The sequence below is a fragment of the Rhamphochromis sp. 'chilingali' genome, assembly GCF_963969265.1.
Source record: "Rhamphochromis sp. 'chilingali' genome assembly, chromosome: 18".
NCBI classification, from domain to species: Eukaryota; Metazoa; Chordata; class Actinopteri; order Cichliformes; family Cichlidae; genus Rhamphochromis; species Rhamphochromis sp. 'chilingali'.
The window spans coordinates 29,532,349-29,558,292 of record NC_137945.1 but is presented as its reverse complement, the minus strand read 5'-3'; the positions used below and the strand labels follow the sequence as shown (position 1 = coordinate 29,558,292).

The following is a 25,944-nucleotide window of genomic DNA, read 5'->3' as shown; positions in this document are numbered from 1 at the left end:
TCACTGTTACATGCATTTGAATGGGGAACTCGACCGAAACAAAGTATAGGTTTTCATTATGTGTATAACTTGAAAATCTTAGCTCAAACAGCTGCAACACCTGTTCTGTTTTCTCAGCACGGGGACCTTGAGTTCTATAAGATAAAGCCATAAACATGTTTTTCTGAGTCTTCTATCAAAAGTTACAGCGATTTATATGAAGTTGTTCAAAAACGCTTTATTTCGCCAAGACAATGCGTTTCTCACTGTTACATGCATTTGAATGGGAAACTCGCCTGAGACAAAGTATAGGTTTTCATTATGTGAATAATTTTAAAATCTTAGCTCAAACGGCTGCAACACCTGTTCTGTTTTCCCAGCACGGGGACCTTGAGTTCTATAAGATAAAGCCATAAACATGTGTATCCGAGTCTTCTATCAAAAGTTACAGCTATTTATATGAAGTTGTACAAAAACGCTTTCTTTCGCCAAGACAGTGCGTTTCTCACTGTTGCCCGCATTTGAATGGGGAACTCGCCCGAAACAAAGTATAGGTTTTCATTATGTGAATAATTTTAAAATCTTAGCTCAAACGGCTGCAACACCTGTTCTGTTTTCCCAGCACGGGGACCTTGAGTTCTATAAGATAAAGCCATAAACATGTGTATCCGAGTCTTCTATCAAAAGTTACAGCTATTTAATTGAAGTTGTACAAAAACGCTTTCTTTCGCCAAGACAGTGCGTTTCTCACTGTTACATGCATTTGAATGGGGAACTCGACCGAAACAAAGTATAGGTTTTCATTATGTGTATAACTTGAAAATCTTAGCTCAAACAGCTGCAAAACCTGTTTTCCCAGCACGGGGACCTTGAGTTCTATAAGATAAAGCCATAAACATGTTTGTCTGAGTCTTCTATCAAAAGTTACAGCTATTTATATGAAGTTGTACAAAAACGCTTTATTTCGCCAAGACAGTGCGTTTCTCACTGTTACATGCATTTGAATGGGAAACTCGCCTGAGACAAAGTATAGGTTTTCATTATGTGAATAATTTTAAAATCTTAGCTCAAACAGCTGCAAATCCTGTTTTCCCAGCACGGGGACCTTGAGTTCTATAAGATAAAGCCATAAACATGTGTATCCGAGTCTTCTATCAAAAGTTACAGCGATTTATATGAAGTTGTACAAAAACGCTTTATTTCGCCAAGACAATGCGTTTCTCACTGTTACATGCATTTGAATGGGGAACTCGACCGAAACAAAGTATAGGTTTTCATTATGTGTATAACTTGGAAATCTTAGCTCAAACAGCTGCAAAAGCTGTTTTCCCAGCACAGGGACCTTGAGTTCTATAAGATAAAGCCATAAACATGTTTGTCTGAGTCTTCTATCAAAAGTTACAGCTATTTATATGAAGTTGTACAAAAACGCTTTATTTCGCCAAGACAATGCGTTTCTCACTGTTACATGCATTTGAATGGGGAACTCGACCGAAACAAAGTATAGGTTTTCATTATGTGTATAACTTGAAAATCTTAGCTCAAACAGCTGCAAAACCTGTTTTCCTAGCACGGGGACCTTGAGTTCTATAAGATAAAGCCATAAACATGTTTGTCTGAGTCTTCTATCAAAAGTTACAGCTATTTATATGAAGTTGTACAAAAACGCTTTATTTCGCCAAGTCAGTGCGTTTCTCACTGTTACATGCATTTGAATGGGGAACTCGACCGAAACAAAGTATAGGTTTTCATTATGTGTATAACTTGGAAATCTTAGCTCAAACAGCTGCAAAAGCTGTTTTCCCAGCACAGGGACCTTGAGTTCTATAAGATAAAGCCATAAACATGTTTGTCTGAGTCTTCTATCAAAAGTTACAGCTATTTATATGAAGTTGTACAAAAACGCTTTATTTCGCCAAGACAGTGCGTTTCTCACTGTTACATGCATTTGAATGGGGAACTCGACCGAAACAAAGTATAGGTTTTCATTATGTGTATAACTTGGAAATCTTAGCTCAAACAGCTGCAAAAGCTGTTTTCCCAGCACAGGGACCTTGAGTTCTATAAGATAAAGCCATAAACATGTTTGTCTGAGTCTTCTATCAAAAGTTACAGCTATTTATATGAAGTTGTACAAAAACGCTTTATTTCGCCAAGACAGTGCGTTTCTCACTGTTACATGCATTTGAATGGGGAACTCGACCGAAACAAAGTATAGGTTTTCATTATGTGTATAACTTGAAAATCTTAGCTCAAACAGCTGCAACACCTGTTCTGTTTTCTCAGCACGGGGACCTTGAGTTCTATAAGATAAAGCCATAAACATGTTTTTCTGAGTCTTCTATCAAAAGTTACAGCGATTTATATGAAGTTGTTCAAAAACGCTTTATTTCGCCAAGACAATGCGTTTCTCACTGTTACATGCATTTGAATGGGAAACTCGCCTGAGACAAAGTATAGGTTTTCATTATGTGAATAATTTTAAAATCTTAGCTCAAACGGCTGCAACACCTGTTCTGTTTTCCCAGCACGGGGACCTTGAGTTCTATAAGATAAAGCCATAAACATGTGTATCCGAGTCTTCTATCAAAAGTTACAGCTATTTATATGAAGTTGTACAAAAACGCTTTCTTTCGCCAAGACAGTGCGTTTCTCACTGTTGCCCGCATTTGAATGGGGAACTCGCCCGAAACAAAGTATAGGTTTTCATTATGTGAATAATTTTAAAATCTTAGCTCAAACGGCTGCAACACCTGTTCTGTTTTCCCAGCACGGGGACCTTGAGTTCTATAAGATAAAGCCATAAACATGTGTATCCGAGTCTTCTATCAAAAGTTACAGCTATTTAATTGAAGTTGTACAAAAACGCTTTCTTTCGCCAAGACAGTGCGTTTCTCACTGTTACATGCATTTGAATGGGGAACTCGACCGAAACAAAGTATAGGTTTTCATTATGTGTATAACTTGAAAATCTTAGCTCAAACAGCTGCAAAACCTGTTTTCCCAGCACGGGGACCTTGAGTTCTATAAGATAAAGCCATAAACATGTTTGTCTGAGTCTTCTATCAAAAGTTACAGCTATTTATATGAAGTTGTACAAAAACGCTTTCTTTCGCCAAGCCAGTGCGTTTCTCACTGTTACATGCATTTGAATGGGGAACTCGCCCGAAACAAAGTATAGGTTTTCATTATGTGTATAACTTGGAAATCTTAGCTCAAACAGCTGCAACACCTGTTCTGTTTTCCCAGCACGGGGACCTTGAGTTCTATAAGATAAAGCCATAAACATGTGTATCCGAGTCTTCTATCAAAAGTTACAGCTATTTATATGAAGTTGTACAAAAACGCTTTCTTTCGCCAAGACAATGCGTTTCTCACTGTTGACCGCATTTGAATGGGGAACTCGCCCGAAACAAAGTATAGGTTTTCATTATGTGAATAATTTTAAAATCTTAGCTCAAACGGCTGCAACACCTGTTCTGTTTTCCCAGCACGGGGATATTGAGTTCTATAAGATAAAGCCATAAACATGTTTGTCTGAGTCTTCTATCAAAAGTTACAGCTATTTATATGAAGTTGTACAAAAACGCTTTATTTCGCCAAGACAGTGCGTTTCTCACTGTTACATGCATTTGAATGGGAAACTCGCCTGAGACAAAGTATAGGTTTTCATTATGTGTATAACTTGGAAATCTTAGCTCAAACAGCTGCAAAACCTGTTTTCCCAGCACAGGGACCTTGAGTTCTATAAGATAAAGCCATAAACATGTTTGTCTGAGTCTTCTATCAAAAGTTACAGCTATTTATATGAAGTTGTACAAAAACGCTTTATTTCGCCAAGACAGTGCGTTTCTCACTGTTACATGCATTTGAATGGGGAACTCGACCGAAACAAAGTATAGGTTTTCATTATGTGTATAACTTGGAAATCTTAGCTCAAACAGCTGCAAAACCTGTTTTCCCAGCACAGGGACCTTGAGTTCTATAAGATAAAGCCATAAACATGTTTGTCTGAGTCTTCTATCAAAAGTTACAGCTATTTATATGAAGTTGTACAAAAACGCTTTCTTTCGCCAAGACAGTGCGTTTCTCACTGTTACATGCATTTGAATGGGGAACTCGACCGAAACAAAGTATAGGTTTTCATTATGTGTATAACTTGGAAATCTTAGCTCAAACAGCTGCAAAAGCTGTTTTCCCAGCACAGGGACCTTGAGTTCTATAAGATAAAGCCATAAACATGTTTGTCTGAGTCTTCTATCAAAAGTTACAGCTATTTATATGAAGTTGTACAAAAACGCTTTATTTCGCCAAGACAGTGCGTTTCTCACTGTTACATGCATTTGAATGGGGAACTTGACCGAAACAAAGTATAGGTTTTCATTATGTGTATAACTTGAAAATCTTAGCTCAAACAGCTGCAACACCTGTTCTGTTTTCTCAGCACGGGGACCTTGAGTTCTATAAGATAAAGCCATAAACATGTTTTTCTGAGTCTTCTATCAAAAGTTACAGCGATTTATATGAAGTTGTTCAAAAACGCTTTATTTCGCCAAGACAATGCGTTTCTCACTGTTACATGCATTTGAATGGGAAACTCGCCTGAAACAAAGTATAGGTTTTCATTATGTGAATAATTTTAAAATCTTAGCTCAAACGGCTGCAACACCTGTTCTGTTTTCCCAGCACGGGGACCTTGAGTTCTATAAGATAAAGCCATAAACATGTGTATCCGAGTCTTCTATCAAAAGTTACAGCTATTTATATGAAGTTGTACAAAAACGCTTTCTTTCGCCAAGACAGTGCGTTTCTCACTGTTGCCCGCATTTGAATGGGGAACTCGCCCGAAACAAAGTATAGGTTTTCATTATGTGAATAATTTTAAAATCTTAGCTCAAACGGCTGCAACACCTGTTCTGTTTTCCCAGCACGGGGACCTTGAGTTCTATAAGATAAAGCCATAAACATGTGTATCCGAGTCTTCTATCAAAAGTTACAGCTATTTAATTGAAGTTGTACAAAAACGCTTTCTTTCGCCAAGACAGTGCGTTTCTCACTGTTACATGCATTTGAATGGGGAACTCGACCGAAACAAAGTATAGGTTTTCATTATGTGTATAACTTGAAAATCTTAGCTCAAACAGCTGCAAAACCTGTTTTCCCAGCACGGGGACCTTGAGTTCTATAAGATAAAGCCATAAACATGTTTGTCTGAGTCTTCTATCAAAAGTTACAGCTATTTATATGAAGTTGTACAAAAACGCTTTCTTTCGCCAAGCCAGTGCGTTTCTCACTGTTACATGCATTTGAATGGGGAACTCGCCCGAAACAAAGTATAGGTTTTCATTATGTGTATAACTTGGAAATCTTAGCTCAAACAGCTGCAACACCTGTTCTGTTTTCCCAGCACGGGGACCTTGAGTTCTATAAGATAAAGCCATAAACATGTGTATCCGAGTCTTCTATCAAAAGTTACAGCTATTTATATGAAGTTGTACAAAAACGCTTTCTTTCGCCAAGACAATGCGTTTCTCACTGTTGACCGCATTTGAATGGGGAACTCGCCCGAAACAAAGTATAGGTTTTCATTATGTGAATAATTTTAAAATCTTAGCTCAAACGGCTGCAACACCTGTTCTGTTTTCCCAGCACGGGGACCTTGAGTTCTATAAGATAAAGCCATAAACATGTTTGTCTGAGTCTTCTATCAAAAGTTACAGCTATTTATATGAAGTTGTACAAAAACGCTTTATTTCGCCAAGACAGTGCGTTTCTCACTGTTACATGCATTTGAATGGGAAACTCGCCTGAGACAAAGTATAGGTTTTCATTATGTGTATAACTTGGAAATCTTAGCTCAAACAGCTGCAAAACCTGTTTTCCCAGCACAGGGACCTTGAGTTCTATAAGATAAAGCCATAAACATGTTTGTCTGAGTCTTCTATCAAAAGTTACAGCTATTTATATGAAGTTGTACAAAAACGCTTTATTTCGCCAAGACAGTGCGTTTCTCACTGTTACATGCATTTGAATGGGGAACTCGACCGAAACAAAGTATAGGTTTTCATTATGTGTATAACTTGGAAATCTTAGCTCAAACAGCTGCAAAACCTGTTTTCCCAGCACAGGGACCTTGAGTTCTATAAGATAAAGCCATAAACATGTTTGTCTGAGTCTTCTATCAAAAGTTACAGCTATTTATATGAAGTTGTACAAAAACGCTTTCTTTCGCCAAGACAGTGCGTTTCTCACTGTTACATGCATTTGAATGGGGAACTCGACCGAAACAAAGTATAGGTTTTCATTATGTGTATAACTTGAAAATCTTAGCTCAAACAGCTGCAAAACCTGTTTTCCCAGCACGGGGACCTTGAGTTCTATAAGATAAAGCCATAAACATGTGTATCCGAGTCTTCTATCAAAAGTTACAGCGATTTAATTGAAGTTGTACAAAAACGCTTTCTTTCGCCAAGACAGTGCGTTTCTCACTGTTACATGCATTTGAATGGGGAACTCGACCGAAACAAAGTATAGGTTTTCATTATGTGTATAACTTGAAAATCTTAGCTCAAACAGCTGCAAAACCTGTTTTCCCAGCACGGGGATCTTGAGTTATATAAGATAAAGCCATAAACATGTTTGTCTGAGTCTTCTATCAAAAGTTACAGCTATTTATATGAAGTTGTACAAAAACGCTTTATTTCGCCAAGACAGTGCGTTTCTCACTGTTACATACATTTGAATGGGGAACTCGACCGAAACAAAGTATAGGTTTTCATTATGTGTATAACTTGGAAATCTTAGCTCAAACGGCTGCAAAACCTGTTTTCCCAGCACGGGGACCTTGAGTTCTATAAGATAAAGCCATAAACATGTGTATCCGAGTCTTCTATCAAAAGTTACAGCTATTTATATGAAGTTGTACAAAAACGCTTTCTTTCGCCAAGACAGTGCGTTTCTCACTGTTACATGCATTTGAATGGGGAACTCGACCGAAACAAAGTATAGGTTTTCATTATGTGTATAACTTGGAAATCTTAGCTCAAACAGCTGCAAATCCTGTTTTCCCAGCACGGGGACCTTGAGTTCTATAAGATAAAGCCATAAACATGTGTATCCGAGTCTTCTATCAAAAGTTACAGCTATTTATATGAAGTTGTACAAAAACGCTTTCTTTCGCCAAGACAATGCGTTTCTCACTGTTGACCGCATTTGAATGGGGAACTCGCCCGAAACAAAGTATAGGTTTTCATTATGTGAATAATTTTAAAATCTTAGCTCAAACGGCTGCAACACCTGTTCTGTTTTCCCAGCACGGGGACCTTGAGTTCTATAAGATAAAGCCATAAACATGTTTGTCTGAGTCTTCTATCAAAAGTTACAGCTATTTATATGAAGTTGTACAAAAACGCTTTATTTCGCCAAGACAGTGCGTTTCTCACTGTTACATGCATTTGAATGGGAAACTCGCCTGAGACAAAGTATAGGTTTTCATTATGTGTATAACTTGGAAATCTTAGCTCAAACAGCTGCAAAACCTGTTTTCCCAGCACAGGGACCTTGAGTTCTATAAGATAAAGCCATAAACATGTTTGTCTGAGTCTTCTATCAAAAGTTACAGCTATTTATATGAAGTTGTACAAAAACGCTTTATTTCGCCAAGACAGTGCGTTTCTCACTGTTACATGCATTTGAATGGGGAACTCGACCGAAACAAAGTATAGGTTTTCATTATGTGTATAACTTGGAAATCTTAGCTCAAACAGCTGCAAAACCTGTTTTCCCAGCACAGGGACCTTGAGTTCTATAAGATAAAGCCATAAACATGTTTGTCTGAGTCTTCTATCAAAAGTTACAGCTATTTATATGAAGTTGTACAAAAACGCTTTCTTTCGCCAAGACAGTGCGTTTCTCACTGTTACATGCATTTGAATGGGGAACTCGACCGAAACAAAGTATAGGTTTTCATTATGTGTATAACTTGAAAATCTTAGCTCAAACAGCTGCAAAACCTGTTTTCCCAGCACGGGGACCTTGAGTTCTATAAGATAAAGCCATAAACATGTGTATCCGAGTCTTCTATCAAAAGTTACAGCGATTTAATTGAAGTTGTACAAAAACGCTTTCTTTCGCCAAGACAGTGCGTTTCTCACTGTTACATGCATTTGAATGGGGAACTCGACCGAAACAAAGTATAGGTTTTCATTATGTGTATAACTTGAAAATCTTAGCTCAAACAGCTGCAAAACCTGTTTTCCCAGCACGGGGATCTTGAGTTATATAAGATAAAGCCATAAACATGTTTGTCTGAGTCTTCTATCAAAAGTTACAGCTATTTATATGAAGTTGTACAAAAACGCTTTATTTCGCCAAGACAGTGCGTTTCTCACTGTTACATACATTTGAATGGGGAACTCGACCGAAACAAAGTATAGGTTTTCATTATGTGTATAACTTGGAAATCTTAGCTCAAACGGCTGCAAAACCTGTTTTCCCAGCACGGGGACCTTGAGTTCTATAAGATAAAGCCATAAACATGTGTATCCGAGTCTTCTATCAAAAGTTACAGCTATTTATATGAAGTTGTACAAAAACGCTTTCTTTCGCCAAGACAGTGCGTTTCTCACTGTTACATGCATTTGAATGGGGAACTCGACCGAAACAAAGTATAGGTTTTCATTATGTGTATAACTTGGAAATCTTAGCTCAAACAGCTGCAAATCCTGTTTTCCCAGCACGGGGACCTTGAGTTCTATAAGATAAAGCCATAAACATGTTTGTCTGAGTCTTCTATCAAAAGTTACAGCTATTTATATGAAGTTGTACAAAAACGCTTTCTTTCGCCAAGACAGTGCGTTTCTCACTGTTACATGCATTTGAATGGGGAACTCGACCGAAACAAAGTATAGGTTTTCATTATGTGTATAACTTGAAAATCTTAGCTCAAACAGCTGCAAATCCTGTTTTCCCAGCACGGGACCTTGAGTTCTATAAGATAAAGCCATAAACATGTTTGTCTGAGTCTTCTATCAAAAGTTACAGCTATTTATATGAAGTTGTACAAAAACGCTTTCTTTCGCCAAGACAGTGCGTTTCTCACTGTTACATGCATTTGAATGGGGAACTCGACCGAAACAAAGTATAGGTTTTCATTATGTGTATAACTTGAAAATCTTAGCTCAAACAGCTGCAAATCCTTTTTTCCCAGCACGGGAACCTTGAGTTCTATAAGATAAAGCCATAAACATGTGTATCCGAGTCTTCTATCAAAAGTTACAGCTATTTATATGAAGTTGTACAAAAACGCTTTCTTTCGCCAAGACAGTGCGTTTCTCACTGTTACATGCATTTGAATGGGAAACTCGACCGAAACAAAGTATAGGTTTTCATTATGTGAATAACTTGGAAATCTTAGCTCAAACAGCTGCAAAATCTGTTTTCCCAGCACGGGGATATTGAATTCTATAAGATAAAACCATAAATACATAAATCTGAGCCTTCTATCAAAAGTTACAGCTGTCTTCATGAAGCTGTACAAAAACACTTTATTTCGCCGAGACAGTGCGTTTCTGACTATTTGAATGCAGTTCTCGCACGAAACAAAGTATAGGTTTTCATTATGTGAATAACTCGAAAATCTTAGCTCAAACCTGTTTGCTCAACACGGGGATACTGAATATTATAAGATAAAGCCATAACTACGTAAATCTGAATCTTCTATCAAAAGTTACAGCTAACTTCATGAAGTTGTACAAAAAGGCTTTATTTTGCAAAGATAGTGCGTTTCTGACTATTACATGCGAGACATGTGTCTCTTTCCTGTGTTTAAGACACTTTACAGGTCCCTCCCCTAATGAAGAGTAGTGAGCAGCTGATTGGACCATGGAACAGGTGACCACGTTCAAAAAGCCGCTCTGACAGCTCCAGAGGGGAGAGAGGGAGAGAGTGTGTGCAACGAGTGAGTAGCCTGACAGCCGTCGCGGTCCTGACCATGGTTTTCCCAGCCTGTGCTTATCTTGTGTATTTGTGTGAGGGTGAATTGTAAAAGCCGCTCCTAGTGCATTAGCTGAGAGCTTAGGCACTCGTGGGCTGAAGCGGAAGGGGTGAGCTGCCTTTTCTTTTGGAATCGTTTTCTCCTGTTTTCTTGGTCAGGGAGCGAGGGATAGCTCTGTCATTTGTTTGTTCTTTTTCTTTCCTAGGGTTTAATTAGTCTTTTCTGGTGGGTCTTAGTTGGTTTTGTTTATTATTTTGGCCTGGGCTCACCCTGGAGCTATGCTTCTTGTCCTTAAATAAAATCACCTTTTTTTTACTCACAACTGGTTTGGATGTTTGGCTTGGGAACCAGGGCGGGGATTTGTATCTCTCTCCTCCAACCTTATGTGCGTCCCTACACGCCTAGATTAGGGGCGTAACATAAATGGAGTTCTCACACGAAACAAAGTATAGCTTTTTATTTTGTGAATAACTTAAAAATCTTAGCTCACATAGCTTTAAAACTGTTTGCTCAACGGGGATATTGAATTCTATAAGATAAAGCCATAAATACGTATATCTGAGTTTCCTATCAAAAGTTACAGCTGTCTTCATGAAGTTGTAAACCCTTTATTTCGCCGAGACAGTGCGTTTCTGACTTTTACATGCATTTGAATGGAGTTCTCGCACGAAACAAAGTATAGGCTTTCATTTTTTCAATAACTGGAAGCTCTTGGCTCAAACAGCTGCAAAACCTGTTTCCCCAGCACGGAGATGCTGAATTGTATAAGGCAAAGCCATATTGATGTGTGTCTCTAAGCCTTCTATCAAAAGTTACAGGTAACTTCAAGCTGTACAAAAACACTTTATTTCGCCGAGACCGTGCGTTTCTGACTATTACATGCATTTGAATGGAGTTCTCGCACGAAACAAAGTATAGGTTTTCATCTTGTGAATAACTTGAAAATCTTAGCTCACATAGCTTTAAAACTGTTTGCTCAACACGGGGATATTGAATGCGATAAGATAAAGCCATAAATACGCATATCTGAGTCTCCTATCAAAAGTTAGAGCTGTCTTCATGAAGTTGTAAACGCTTTATTTCGCCAAGACAGTGCGTTTCTGACTATTACATGCATTTGAATGGAGTTGTTGCACGAAACAAAGTATAGGTATTCATTTTGTGAATAACTTGAAAAACTTAGATCAAACAGCTGCAAAACCTGTTTGCTCAACACGGGGATATCGAACTTTATAAGATAAAGCCATAAATATGTTTATATGCGTCTTCTATCAAAAGTTACAGCTGTCTTGAATGAAAGCATTATAGCAGCTTACCTCGATCATGTGGTAGAACAGACACATGGGCCACCTACGTGTCCTTCTACGGCAGGAGTAGTTGCCACAAACCTGCAAAACAAAAAGAAATGATCAGGTGACATGAACAGATTTATACAGCCATAAGCAAGAGATTCTTCCTGCCTGTGGGCGTCAAACTGGACCCCCCTCCTTACTGTAACTATCAAAACTATCATAGTCTAAAACTATCATCTCATATCAAAACTATTATAATCACATTATCTGACTTTATCAGTTATAACAATGAGAAACGGTAAACAATTTGGCAAATAAATTACTTATAATTGTGCTTACCTGGTCCAAATGATCCACAGTCCCTTTGCATTTGTTATAATCCAGGATGATGTGGGGCTTTCTCTTCCCAGAGTCCTGGACTTGTAGCTCACGGTGCCTGGTGCTCAATAAGACAACCTTTTTTCTTTGCTTGGGGATGTAGGAAACCACAGCCTTGCCCCCCCTGTAGCGACCTGGACGGGAGAGACGATCATCGAATCTTACTGCCCAATTAATTTGCTCAAATCTTTTTTCTTTTTTTTTTGACATGGTAGCATGAAACAGAAGAGCCCTGTCTCCCCATTTCACAGGCTTGTTGTCGTTTCATGTTGAGACCTGTACAGGCCAGCCAGCATCACAAGCCCCATGTAAGCCTCATCTATGTCCTTCCAGTCTTTTACTGACCTGTTGCCCCTGCAGGTTGGTGAAATGCAGGATTAGCTGCATAATGTCCTCTGCAAAAAAAAGATGGAAAGTGCTCACAGGGCTGCTGATCCTATACGAATTGCATAATGGGTTGGTCCTGGGGTTAAAATGGGGGGAGGAAAAAATGGCAGGACCTCTTGTGTGGGTTGCCACATGATTTCTCCATTTTTAGATCTCCACTGGCCATCCTCCAGTCTTGTCTCTTCCTCCTGCTCTTCTTCCTCCTTCTCCTTCTCCTCCTCCGCACATGAGCTGCAAAGCTCCTCGGTGCCTGGCAAAAATTCTTCTTCGCTGTCAGAAGTATCTCCACTGCTTGTGGAGAGTGCAAAACTGCAGCAACAGCCTCCTCTAAACTGAGTGCACGCTTCATTGTGTCTGTGCAGAAATGACCACTCAGACCAGGCTGCAAAGTATTCTCATAGACTTCAAAGGTGCACCTGAATAAACATGCTATACCATACATCCAATAAGAGAGAGGAGGCACACTCTTGATCAAGAAAAAACATAAGCACACGCCTTTGATCTCTCCCCCCCCCCCTCTCTCTCTCTCTCTCTCTCTCTCTCTCTCTCTCTCACACACACACACACACACACACACATGCACATACATACATACACAATACCATTTTATGGTGGTTAGCTGTTTTATTGTCATGCATTTTACAAGGTAAGATAACCATGTCCTGCATTCAAAACCACTGAAAATGTCTATGGTGGTGCTGTGCCTAATATTGTGCTGGTGTATGCTGGGTAATCGCACAGCTAGCGACTGGGTGACTTTATTCACCCGCTTCGGCTGTTATCAGTCCATATCCCCTAGATATGGACCATCTCCTGCTAGATTGTTCAGAAGGTTGTTATCATCCATCCAGATGGAGGATCACTAACAGGAGCGTGGGAAGACTCCAGAATCCACTCTGGCTGCAATCCGGTGGATACAGCAGTGTGTACAGGTAAGACCGTTTAAACGGACAGCATTTATAGAATGACTATTAAAAGTCAGACCAGCGAGTGTCAATAATGTTAATGTGGTTATGTTAGTAATACACCGAGTGCTAATATAACAGCTTTAAGATGCATTTGTAGATGTTATTACGTGTTTTACCGTCTTTATGGTGCTAGCTTAAAGTTACGGTGTAAACGTTAGCTTATATTGGAGTAAAGCTGTTACTGTTTAAACGATGTTAGCACAGAAATATTAGCTTCTGTCATGACTGACGAAGTTACTAGTTAATAAAGTGACCCAGGGTCAGTGTAAAATACAATCCTAGCTGTGTGAACAAAGCCTGGCTCCTTTAATCCTGCATGAAAAACCTCAGGATGCAGGCTATTATTACTCTTTCCTGCTGGCACACCTGTCACACCTGAGAGTCAGCTAGAAACTTACAGTGACGTGGACATCATGCAAAGACTGCCAGACTCTGTAATACTGCAAATGATCAGTGACTCAAGTTAACACTAAACTTTAAACGGCACCTCTGTGTCTCTGTGTGCTGAACATTTAGGATTGAGTCAGGCTGCATCTGTGTTAGTCCTCTGACAGACTGGTGACCTGTCCAGGTGTGCTCTACCTATGACTACTGGGACAGGCTCTAGCTCCTGTAATAGAAATTTTATGTTATTCTCATTTAAAGCATTTAAGTGCTTATGCATATGCTTAGTTGTGACACTGTTATAGACTGTTCAATGAAAGTTTCTAAAACTAGATGAACTTACTTCAGCAGTTTGAGAAAACAACTCCCTTTACAGGTGCTGATAACGTCAAGGGCACAAAACAGCATAACCATTGATCCGTTAGGTTTCATAGCGAGACACGCGAAGTGGCAGAGCTGACATGACTGAACTGTGATGTTTGATGTGTGTTTGCTCTCCTGTGCACAGTAATAAATAGCATGATCACAGCTCTTTCTGTGTTGCAGACTTTATTTAAAAAATTCCATGACATCTACTATAACTGAACCAACCTGGTGCTCTTCATTTATGGAGGCTGTTGAGTCTGAATGTTGGATGTTGTGTATCTCGTGTTCTCTGGGCTTTGTTGTCCTCAGTCTTTTTGCAGGATCAGAAAACAAAACCGGGAGGCGCGTAAATGTTTCTTCTCCATGATGTTTCTTCAAATGTTTCTTCTGGATGATGATATGACCGTGACACGGGATGCCACCTTTGGTCTTGTGATGAAGCAAAGCTCAGGAAGAAGTGTGATTAAATGGTACCCACATGTTGAGAAGGATGTACAGGGCACCTGCAGCCAAATCCAAGCTTCAGCTTAGTTGTAGTTGCAGAATGCTATAGGACTGAGACATCTAAGGCATCAAATGTTTGATTAAACGGATGAAAAAGAGAAGTTTTTTCCCTATAATTATCACTTCTTAAAATCTGTAGCAACTTCAAGTCTGTCAGCATGCTGAGCATGCTCAGAATGTGACAATATATTTTTGTTCAATATTTAATTTCTTTCAGTTGCAATTGTTAAATGAAAAAATATATATTCTTATAATTTAGCAAACGAATTTATCAAAAAAAAACAACAACATATATCTGTATTAGTTTTAGTAAATTAATTTGACACCTGTATTGAAAATACCATATTGTATTCATACAGAATCAGTATGGTATCATTGTTTGTCTGTTCACTGATTGTTGAAGCTAAGAGCTACTTTGATCTGTTTAGATCTAAAGTATCCAAAGTTGAGTTCTAATGTTTCTTCACCCCTGTGTGTGTGATATGTGATTTCCTACATGCTGGCAGAGCAGAGCAGCAGTTTGTGCTCACAGATGGTGACGGTGTGGAGAGACGGTGGTATTTCCTCAGAAGAACCAGCAGAGTCACAAAGGACACCAGTCCATCTCACCACCTTGACTTGCTGACTGATGTTCGTCTGCACTGCACAGAGGAAATCAACTGACCGAGGTTTGTCCAGTGACGTGTTATGAAATGTATATTTGTTTTATGCTTACAGATATGTTTTTCTTGACAGAGGCTCTGCAGAGGTTAGACAAAGCAGAGAAAACATGTGCTTTACATTTTACTGTGATTTATTGAGATATTTGTTGCCTGATGTTCAGCAGGAATGGAGAAATAGAATCAAAGGGAGATGTTTTTCCTGTTTTTGTAATGATGTAAGTAAATCTTCAATATTATTTATTTGCTTGGTTATATTAGGAGCGTTTCTGAGTGAGGGGGAGAGGAGTCATCATCCAGGTAAAGTGACGTGGATCAGTGGATACACTTGTCTCCCCTTTAAAGGAGACGATCCAAGTCATCCTTAAATGTTAGCGCTTTCAAATACACAAACATTTTTAAAGGACAAAAATGAACATCCAACTTTGACTGTAATACAAAATAAATCTTTGCATGTGTGTTTTCAAACTCTCAGATGGGCAGTATATCAGTCTTGGACTGTCTAACCTGCCGGAGCAGCACTGAATGACCACCGCACGAGCATGTTCCTGCAACATTCAGCATCTGATCCTTCATCTGTGTGCTTCTGCTTTTGGTAAGTAGAGTTACCCAACTCCAGTAACTATAAACACATGCCATCCATTTCTAACGGCCTGGTTACTTCCTGTCAGTTACTTTAGAAACCATGTGGTCACCTGACCTAACACTGTTTCTTCTGCTTCCCCTTAATGTTGAAGTGTCAAATGTCAAACAGCTGGAGAGGAAACTACACCAGTGTACTGGGATGTTTCAGCAACACGTGCCAGATGCTGTTCCTTCATGGTGACATCACCAGAGACAGTCCCGCCCACCTCAGGACCCATTGATTATGATGATCTGATCCATCAAACCCCCAGCAGGTGAACTTTATTCATGACATAACACCGCAACAATGTAAAAAATTAAACAGCAACAGTCTAAATGTAAAGTGCATTCTAAAGTCCTCTTCAATAAATTGTATGCAAAGAGTCATTCAGGTCACTACAGAACCCAGAGTCTTCATCATTAAATCTCTGGTTGCTTCATTTTTTCTATCCTATATCAGATATTTTAAAGGTTAGCTTAGGTAAAGTTCCATTCTCATGGTGAGGCAAAGTGCTTTATGTGTGTGTGTGCGTGTCATGAACGGCTATAAAAGGCCTATAATTAAAGAACAAAGTGGGGTTTGAGTTCGAGTTGCGGCAGACTGTCACTACTTGTAAATGGAACGCAGCCTTCCTACGGCGGACAGCTAATAACAGGAATCGGACGCGGTCCAGCCAAGTCCACAGCAACCACCATAGCAACCGCCTAGCATGACCTTAAAAACATATTCTGTCTTCATAACTATCAAAATCGTGAAATGATTTGCAAAGTGTGAAAGTGTTACAGCTGCAGAGAGCTATGGCGGTATCTATGGAAGCTGTTTACATAGCTAATAATATACGATGTAACCATGGAGACAGTCAGTCACTTGAGCTAGCGGTGCATGTTTACTACAGTGAATAAGGTGATTGAGTGCACAGCGTCCACACTCTGCAGGGGGTAAAGACATTACTTCAATATTGTTTTATATTGATATATATTAGCCTTCTGTTGACCATCACCTCAGGTTCACCATTACAGTTTCAGATTATAGATGCACACTGTCTAAACACATTCAAAAACTCATGTCTCAGAAATAAGCACAGCTGTTCATGTTTGTCATTAGAGTTTTATTTGTAAGAAAATTATGAACTTCATATTGTGCATTAAATAAAAGAACATTTCACAACTCTGAGTCAACAGAAACAGGTAACAGAAATGTCTCTAATGTGTACAGTGTAGTGTAAGCATTAAAAGATCATAAAGGAAAAACTAACATTTATGTGAAACTAATTGTAATAAAAAATGAGCAGGTGCTTTATAGATTTAAAAGAAAGAATCTGAAAACAACACTTTTTTGGTCTAAGTGATCAAAGTAGAAAACAGAACTGATGTTCAAGAACAAACCGTAGCTGCACTAATATTACACATCTCGATCGTTGTACTGAACAGACATGTTGCTTTTAAAACCACATGCAGTGTGTGACCATGACTGTTCACTGAGACCATGAACGCCACTTCGCTGAAGCATTCTTCTTCTTCTTCTTGCCATTAAATTGGAAGCAGAAGCAGCACGAGCTGATTTGATCTACTGAAAGGAAAAAGCAGAACATCTGAGTTGAAACCAGTCAGCTGAAATCATTAAGACAGGAACAAATTCAATGCAGTGTCTCAAGTGGCTTAGCCTGTTACAACTGTTGATACAAGCTAAATACGGTTAACACACAGTGTCAGGGAGCTCCAGTGTGGGAACTAGTGGCTTTAGGTTTGTAGTCATTTAACTTTCATCCATTCATTCATTTAATTCAGGATTCATTTAATTCAGGAGGAAGAAATGCCAGATTGGTGCAGGCTGGTTACATGCATTTGGTCCCATGCTGTCTTTAATTAAATGACTTGGTTCATTTTATGGCTGGGCTGTATGTGGGGTTATATCATGTTATTTGGGCAGGAGTACCTGTCCCCTGTTAGACTTAGAAAGTTTCTCCATAAGTAGAGTTTCTAACTCTTCTAGCACATCTGTGGCTCTTTTTACCCCACACTGGTTGTGAGTGTGTAAATAGCCCCACTAGTTATTTTGGGTTGCAGTTAACTAGGGAGGAAGGGGTGGGTATGCCATGATTAGGTGAATAACAATTATATGTGATACATAAATTTCACAATGCATGCATATATCTCTATCAATTAAACCTGGCCTGAGGGCTGCCATTTTTTACATTCAGTTATTTCTCTTAGAAATGTTGGAACTAAATAATGAATGTGTTACAGTTAAAGTGAAACACTGGTCAGTGTAAATGGCTCATTGGGACACAGAAACCTTTAAATTAAACCTGATATCTAGTGTCAAACAATATCAAAGCTGTAAAAGATGTTTACATTCAGAATTTATAAAACTATGATTGTAAATAAATTCAAACAAGTGAGCTTTTCTCTTTGTGCTGAATATCAACACTGTGGTTTCTTAGACTGTAAGCTTTACTTTAGTGCAACCAGTTGCAGAAGCTGCCACTCCAAATGTCTTTTGATAACAAGAAAAAAATACCTTTTCAGTACACGGCCTGAAGTTCTTCTCCGACATCTTCTGCAATCGGCTTTGTCTGCTGGTTTGAAGACAATAAACCACAAAAAAGATGATTTAGTCACTTTGTCTGCGTCATGCAGCTCGAATGTGTCGTGTAACGATGTTGAATAGCCGTCGTTATCCCTCTGCTTTGAGCCTTTTATCAAAAGTTACAGCTAACTTCATGAAGTTGTACAAAAAGGCTTCATTTCGCCGAGACAGTGCGTTTCTGACTATTACATGCATTTGAATGGAGTTCTTGCACGAAACAAAGTATAAGTTTTCATTATGTGAACACTAAACTTTAAACAGTACCTCTGTGTCTCTGTGTGCTGAACATTTAGGATTGAGTCTGCATTGACTTTATTTATTGAGACTTTAATGTGCTAAAAGCAGGTTGAAGACAGCTCAGAAACATTTGAAGATTAAAATTTAGCATTATGGCTGCTGGTGGTTTGTAAAGCCTATACTCAGCTGTAGTTTTTGTTACTAATTTATGTTTGTTGTTGTTTAACACAGATTTCAGAAGAGCAAATATGCTTAATAGTTTAACTAGATTTCATTTGTCAGTGTGGGACTGCTGAGTCACCTGAAGAACTCATTTCATTCATTCTCCACATGATGTTCATATACAGAAATGTTTCACAGGAACTGGTTCCTCCCAAACTGTGAACTAGTGTGTTTCCATAGATTATCTCTGTATGAATGTACTTTTAAATGAATGCAAGTGTTTGTCCTTTTTTGTTCCTCAGTTACAGTACGTGATATCTTGATATCAGGCAGTCAACACTGGGGGAAGACAAGAAGCAGACGTACTTCCAAGAGGGAGCTGCAGTGAGGACACAGCCAGGTCACTGAGGTCAGAGGTCAGAATCTGAAACAGCTCAGGTTTATATTTTAGGGGTTATAAAAAATCAAAATGTATTTATGAAGAAACCTTTAAATAATAGTCATAATTATGATTATTATAAGAAATATCAAACATTTAAGTGGATTTTCTGTTACACATATTGTATTAGCCCTGCAATAAACTGGCAGCCTGTCTTTGTCCTGTATCAGCTGGGATAGGCTTCATCCTCCCGCAACCCTGAATTGGATACATTGTATTCCAATTATGTAATCTGATCATTTACAAACTCAAGGTATCTAATCAAAATGTAAGTAATAATTATAAAATGGGAAAGCAGAAATAAGTGTGACATAAATGTAAATGTGTTAGCTGACATAGAGGACAGCTACATGTAGTCTGAAAAACCTTTGTTGTCAAGTATTGCAGGTATATCAGCACGAGACATTCTTACATAGAAGAGTCTGTTAAAGTCTCTAACTCAGCGAAGCATTATTGGTCCCGTCTGTTTGGATAAATATAGTAAGTTGATGTTTGTCCATTTATTGACACATTTTCTTAAGTGCTTATCCAGTTCAGGATCACAGTGGAGCTGCAGCTGGATATGTTCATTAAATAAACCTTACAAAAGTTAACAATAAACCTGCATCCATGTACGTTGTTGTCCACAGGATAAGAAAATCAAACTGGAACACTGTGGAACATGTTAATAAATGTTTGTGTGTTTATGCCTGTGTCTTTCACAGGAGGCGCTGGAAGGTTTCCCTAATAGTTCCTGGTGAATCAAAGCAGAACCATAAAGGTTGCTGGATTGCATGATGGCCTTACCCCTGAGCAGTCATCCTGTTAAAGGAGGAACCAGTTAGAAGCTGTTTTCAAAGTAGCTGAGCAGATTTCATCTCAAGTAAGCGATTAACTGTTTGTTCATCTGTTCTGCCACTTAAAGAGCATTTAAGGACGTCTTTTGAGTGTCCAGCTGAATTAATTCTACTGGCTCTCATGGTCATTTGTTATTATAGACATATTTTTCATGTTCATCCAGCTATTTAGTAAATTCTATCTATTTAGTAATATCCGTCAGCTATAAAATGTAATATAAATATAAAAAATATCTAAATATCTCCTGCACTTTATATTTTAATGATGTAAGTCTGTTATCGTGTTACATTAGCATTCCTCACATATCAATGAGATGCTGTACAGTACAATCCTACTGACGCAGCAGAGGGATAACGACGGCTATTCAACATCGTTACACGACACATTCGAGCTGCATGACACAGACAAAGTGACTAAATCATCTTTTTTATGGTTTATTGTCTTCAAACCAGCAGACAAAGCCGATTGCAGAAGATGTCGGAGAAGAACTTCAGGCCGTGTACTGAAAAGGTATTTTTTTCTTGTTATCAAAAGACATTTGGAGTGGCAGCTTCTGCAACTGGTTGCACTAAAGTAAAGCTTACAGTCTAAGAAACCACAGTGTTGATATTCAGCACAAAGAGAAAAGCTCACTTGTTTGAATTTATTTACAATCATAGTTTTATAAATTCTGAATGTAAACATCTTTTACAGCTTTGATATTGTTTGACACTAGATATCAGGTTTAATTTAAAGGTTTCTGTGTCCCAATGAGCCATTTACACTGACCAGTGTTTCACTTTAACTGTAACACATTCATTATTTAGTTCCAACATTTCTAAGAGAAATAACTGAATGTAAAAAATGGCAGCCCTCAGGCCAGGTTTAATTGATAGAGATATATGCATGCATTGTGAAATTTATGTATCACATATAATTGTTATTCACCTAATCATGGCATACCCACCCCTTCCTCCCTAGTTAACTGCAACCCAAAATAACTAGTGGGGCTATTTACACACTCACAACCAGTGTGGGGTAAAAAGAGCCACCAAAAAGCTGTCAGCCACAGATGTGCTAGAAGAGTTAGAAACTCTACTTATGGAGAAACTTTCTAAGTCTAACAGGGGACAGGTACTCCTGCCCAAATAACATGATATAACCCCACATACAGCCCAGCCATAAAATGAACCAAGTCATTTAATTAAAGACAGCATGGGACCAAATGCATGTAACCAGCCTGCACCAACCTGGCATTTCTTCCTCCTGAATTAAATGAATGAATGGATGAAAGTTAAATGACTACAAACCTAAAGCCACTAGTTCCCACACTGGAGCTCCCTGACACTGTGTGTTAACCGTATTTAGCTTGTATCAACAGTTGTAACAGGCTAAGCCACTTGAGACACTGCATTGAATTTGTTCCTGTCTTAATGATTTCAGCTGACTGGTTTCAACTCAGATGTTCTGCTTTTTCCTTTCAGTAGATCAAATCAGCTCGTGCTGCTTCTGCTTCCAATTTAATGGCAAGAAGAAGAAGAAGAATGCTTCAGCGAAGTGGCGTTCATGGTCTCAGTGAACAGTCATGGTCACACACTGCATGTGGTTTTAAAAGCAACATGTCTGTTCAGTACAACGATCGAGATGTGTAATATTAGTGCAGCTACGGTTTGTTCTTGAACATCAGTTCTGTTTTCTACTTTGATCACTTAGACCAAAAAAGTGTTGTTTTCAGATTCTTTCTTTTAAATCTATAAAGCACCTGCTCATTTTTTATTACAATTAGTTTCACATAAATGTTAGTTTTTCCTTTATGATCTTTTAATGCTTACACTACACTGTACACATTAGAGACATTTCTGTTACCTGTTTCTGTTGACTCAGAGTTGTGAAATGTTCTTTTATTTAATGCACAATATGAAGTTCATAATTTTCTTACAAATAAAACTCTAATGACAAACATGAACAGCTGTGCTTATCTCTGAGACATGAGTTTTTGAATGTGTTTAGACAGTGTGCATTTGTATGCTGAAACTATAATGGTGAACCTGAGGTGATGGTCAACAGAAGGCAAATATATATCAATATAAAACAATATTGAAGTAATGTCTTTACCCCCTGCAGAGTGTGGACGCTGTGCACTCAATCACCTTATTCACTGTAGAAAACGTGACTGACTGTCTCCATGGTTACATCGTATATTATTAGCTATGTAAACAGCTTCCATAGCTCTCTGCAGCTGTAACACTTTCACACTTTGCAAAACATTTCATGATTTTGATAGTTATGAAGACAGAATATGTTTTTAAGGTCATGCTAGGCGGTTGCTATGGTGGTTGCTGTGGACTTGGCTGGACCGCGTCCGATTCCTGTTATTAGCTGTCCGCCGTAGGAAGGCTGTGTTCCATTTACAAGTAGTGACAGTCTGCCGCAACTCAAACTCAAACCCCGCTTTGTTCTTTAATTATAGGCCTTTTATAGCCGTTCATGACACGCACACACACACATAAAGCACTTTGCCTCACCATGAGAATGGAACTTTACCTAAGCTAACCTTTAAAATATCTGATATAGGATAGAAAAATGAAGCAACCAGAGATTTAATGATAAAGACTCTAAAACCCACTGTCTTGACAAAATAAAGCGTTTTTGTACAACTTCATATAAATAGCTGTAACTTTTGATAGAAGACTCAGACAAACATGTTTATGGCTTTATCTTATAGAACTCAATATCCCCGTGCTGGGCAAACAGAACAGGTTTTGCAGCCGTTTGAGCTAAGATTTTAAAATTATTCACATAATGAAAACCTATACTTTGTTTCAGGCGAGTTTCCCATTCAAATGCATGTAACAGTGAGAAACGCATTGTCTTGGCGAAATAAAGCGTTTTTGAACAACTTCATATAAATCGCTGTAACTTTTGATAGAAGACTCAGACAAACATGTTTATGGCTTTATCTTATAGAACTCAATGTCCCCGTGCTGGGCAAACAGGTTTTGCAGCCGTTTGAGCTAAGATTTTAAAATTATTCACATAATGAAAACCTATACTTTGTTTCAGGCGAGTTTCCCATTCAAATGCATGTAACAGTGAGAAACGCATTGTCTTGGCGAAATAAAGCGCTTTTGAACAACTTCATATAAATCGCTGTAACTTTTGATAGAAGACTCAGACAAACATGTTTATGGCTTTATCTTATAGAACTCAATATCCCCGTGCTGGGCAAACAGAACAGGTTTTGCAGCCGTTTGAGCTAAGATTTTAAAATTATTCACATAATGAAAACCTATACTTTGTCTCAGGCGAGTTTCCCATTCAAATGCATGTAACAGTGAGAAACGCATTGTCTTGGCGAAATAAAGCGTTTTTGAACAACTTCATATAAATCGCTGTAACTTTTGATAGAAGACTCAGACAAACATGTTTATGGCTTTATCTTATAGAACTCAATATCCCCGTGCTGGGCAAACAGAACAGGTTTTGCAGCCGTTTGAGCTAAGATTTTAAAATTATTCACATAATGAAAACCTATACTTTGTTTCAGGCGAGTTTCCCATTCAAATGCATGTAACAGTGAGAAACGCATTGTCTTGGCGAAATAAAGCGTTTTTGTACAACTTCATATAAATAGCTGTAACTTTTGATAGAAGATTCAGATATACGTATTCATGACTTTATCTTATAGAACTCAATGTCCCCGTGCTGGGCAAACAGGTTTTGCAGCCGTTTGAGCTAAGATTTTAAAATTATTCACATAATGAAAACCTATACTTTGTTTCAGGCGAGTTTCCCATTCAAATGCATGTAACAGTGAGAAACGCATTGTCTTGGCGAAATAAAGCGTTTTTGAACAACTTCATATAAATCGCTGTAACTTTTGATAGAAGACTCAGACAAACATGTTTATGGCTTTATCTTATAGAACTCAATATCCCCGTGCTGGGCAAACAGAACAGGTTTTGCAGCCGTTTGAGCTAAGATTTTAAAATTATTCACATAATGAAAACCTATACTTTGTTTCAGGCGAGTTTCCCATTCAAATGCATGTAACAGTGAGAAACGCATTGTCTTGGCGAAATAAAGCGTTTTTGAACAACTTCATATAAATCGCTGTAACTTTTGATAGAAGACTCAGACAAACATGTTTATGGCTTTATCTTATAGAACTCAATGTCCCCGTGCTGGGCAAACAGAACAGGTTTTGCAGCCGTTTGAGCTAAGATTTTAAAATTATTCACATAATGAAAACCTATACTTTGTTTCAGGCGAGTTTCCCATTCAAATGCATGTAACAGTGAGAAACGCATTGTCTTGGCGAAATAAAGCGTTTTTGAACAACTTCATATAAATCGCTGTAACTTTTGATAGAAGACTCAGACAAACATGTTTATGGCTTTATCTTATAGAACTCAATATCCCCGTGCTGGGCAAACAGAACAGGTTTTGCAGCCGTTTGAGCTAAGAGTTTAAAATTATTCACATAATGAAAACCTATACTTTGTTTCAGGCGAGTTTCCCATTCAAATGCATGTAACAGTGAGAAACGCATTGTCTTGGCGAAATAAAGCGTTTTTGTACAACTTCATATAAATAGCTGTAACTTTTGATAGAAGATTCAGATATACGTATTCATGACTTTATCTTATAGAACTCAATGTCCCCGTGCTGGGCAAACAGGTTTTGCAGCCGTTTGAGCTAAGATTTTAAAATTATTCACATAATGAAAACCTATACTTTGTTTCAGGCGAGTTTCCCATTCAAATGCATGTAACAGTGAGAAACGCATTGTCTTGGCGAAATAAAGCGTTTTTGAACAACTTCATATAAATCGCTGTAACTTTTGATAGAAGACTCAGACAAACATGTTTATGGCTTTATCTTATAGAACTCAATATCCCCGTGCTGGGCAAACAGAACAGGTTTTGCAGCCGTTTGAGCTAAGATTTTAAAATTATTCACATAATGAAAACCTATACTTTGTTTCAGGCGAGTTTCCCATTCAAATGCATGTAACAGTGAGAAACGCATTGTCTTGGCGAAATAAAGCGTTTTTGTACAACTTCATATAAATAGCTGTAACTTTTGATAGAAGATTCAGATATACGTATTCATGACTTTATCTTATAGAACTCAATGTCCCCGTGCTGGGCAAACAGGTTTTGCAGCCGTTTGAGCTAAGATTTTAAAATTATTCACATAATGAAAACCTATACTTTGTTTCAGGCGAGTTTCCCATTCAAATGCATGTAACAGTGAGAAACGCATTGTCTTGGCGAAATAAAGCGTTTTTGAACAACTTCATATAAATCGCTGTAACTTTTGATAGAAGACTCAGACAAACATGTTTATGGCTTTATCTTATAGAACTCAATATCCCCGTGCTGGGCAAACAGAACAGGTTTTGCAGCCGTTTGAGCTAAGATTTTAAAATTATTCACATAATGAAAACCTATACTTTGTTTCAGGCGAGTTTCCCATTCAAATGCATGTAACAGTGAGAAACGCATTGTCTTGGCGAAATAAAGCGTTTTTGAACAACTTCATATAAATCGCTGTAACTTTTGATAGAAGACTCAGACAAACATGTTTATGGCTTTATCTTATAGAACTCAATATCCCCGTGCTGGGCAAACAGAACAGGTTTTGCAGCCGTTTGAGCTAAGATTTTAAAATTATTCACATAATGAAAACCTATACTTTGTTTCAGGCGAGTTTCCCATTCAAATGCATGTAACAGTGAGAAACGCATTGTCTTGGCGAAATAAAGCGTTTTTGTACAACTTCATATAAATAGCTGTAACTTTTGATAGAAGATTCAGATATACGTATTCATGACTTTATCTTATAGAACTCAATGTCCCCGTGCTGGGCAAACAGAACAGGTTTTGCAGCCGTTTGAGCTAAGATTTTAAAATTATTCACATAATGAAAACCTATACTTTGTTTCAGGCGAGTTTCCCATTCAAATGCATGTAACAGTGAGAAACGCATTGTCTTGGCGAAATAAAGCGTTTTTGAACAACTTCATATAAATCGCTGTAACTTTTGATAGAAGACTCAGACAAACATGTTTATGGCTTTATCTTATAGAACTCAATATCCCCGTGCTGGGCAAACAGAACAGGTTTTGCAGCCGTTTGAGCTAAGATTTTAAAATTATTC

At 38.2% G+C, this 25,944-nt stretch overlaps 1 long non-coding RNA gene across 2 annotated transcripts; it reads left to right on the top strand.

Annotated features, from left to right (window-relative positions):
- The first annotated feature begins 14,709 nt into the window (after nt 1-14,709).
- Nucleotides 14,710-15,770, top strand: LOC308386065. 2 transcript variants are annotated; one of them, XR_013969706.1, is made up of 4 exons: nt 14,710-14,920; nt 15,173-15,211; nt 15,387-15,506; nt 15,649-15,770. It is a non-coding gene; the product is annotated as an uncharacterized lncRNA (long non-coding RNA). The 2 variants fall into 2 exon arrangements; XR_013969707.1 differs by having other exon boundaries at nt 15,173-15,281.
- The last annotated feature ends 10,174 nt before the right edge of the window (nt 15,771-25,944 follow it).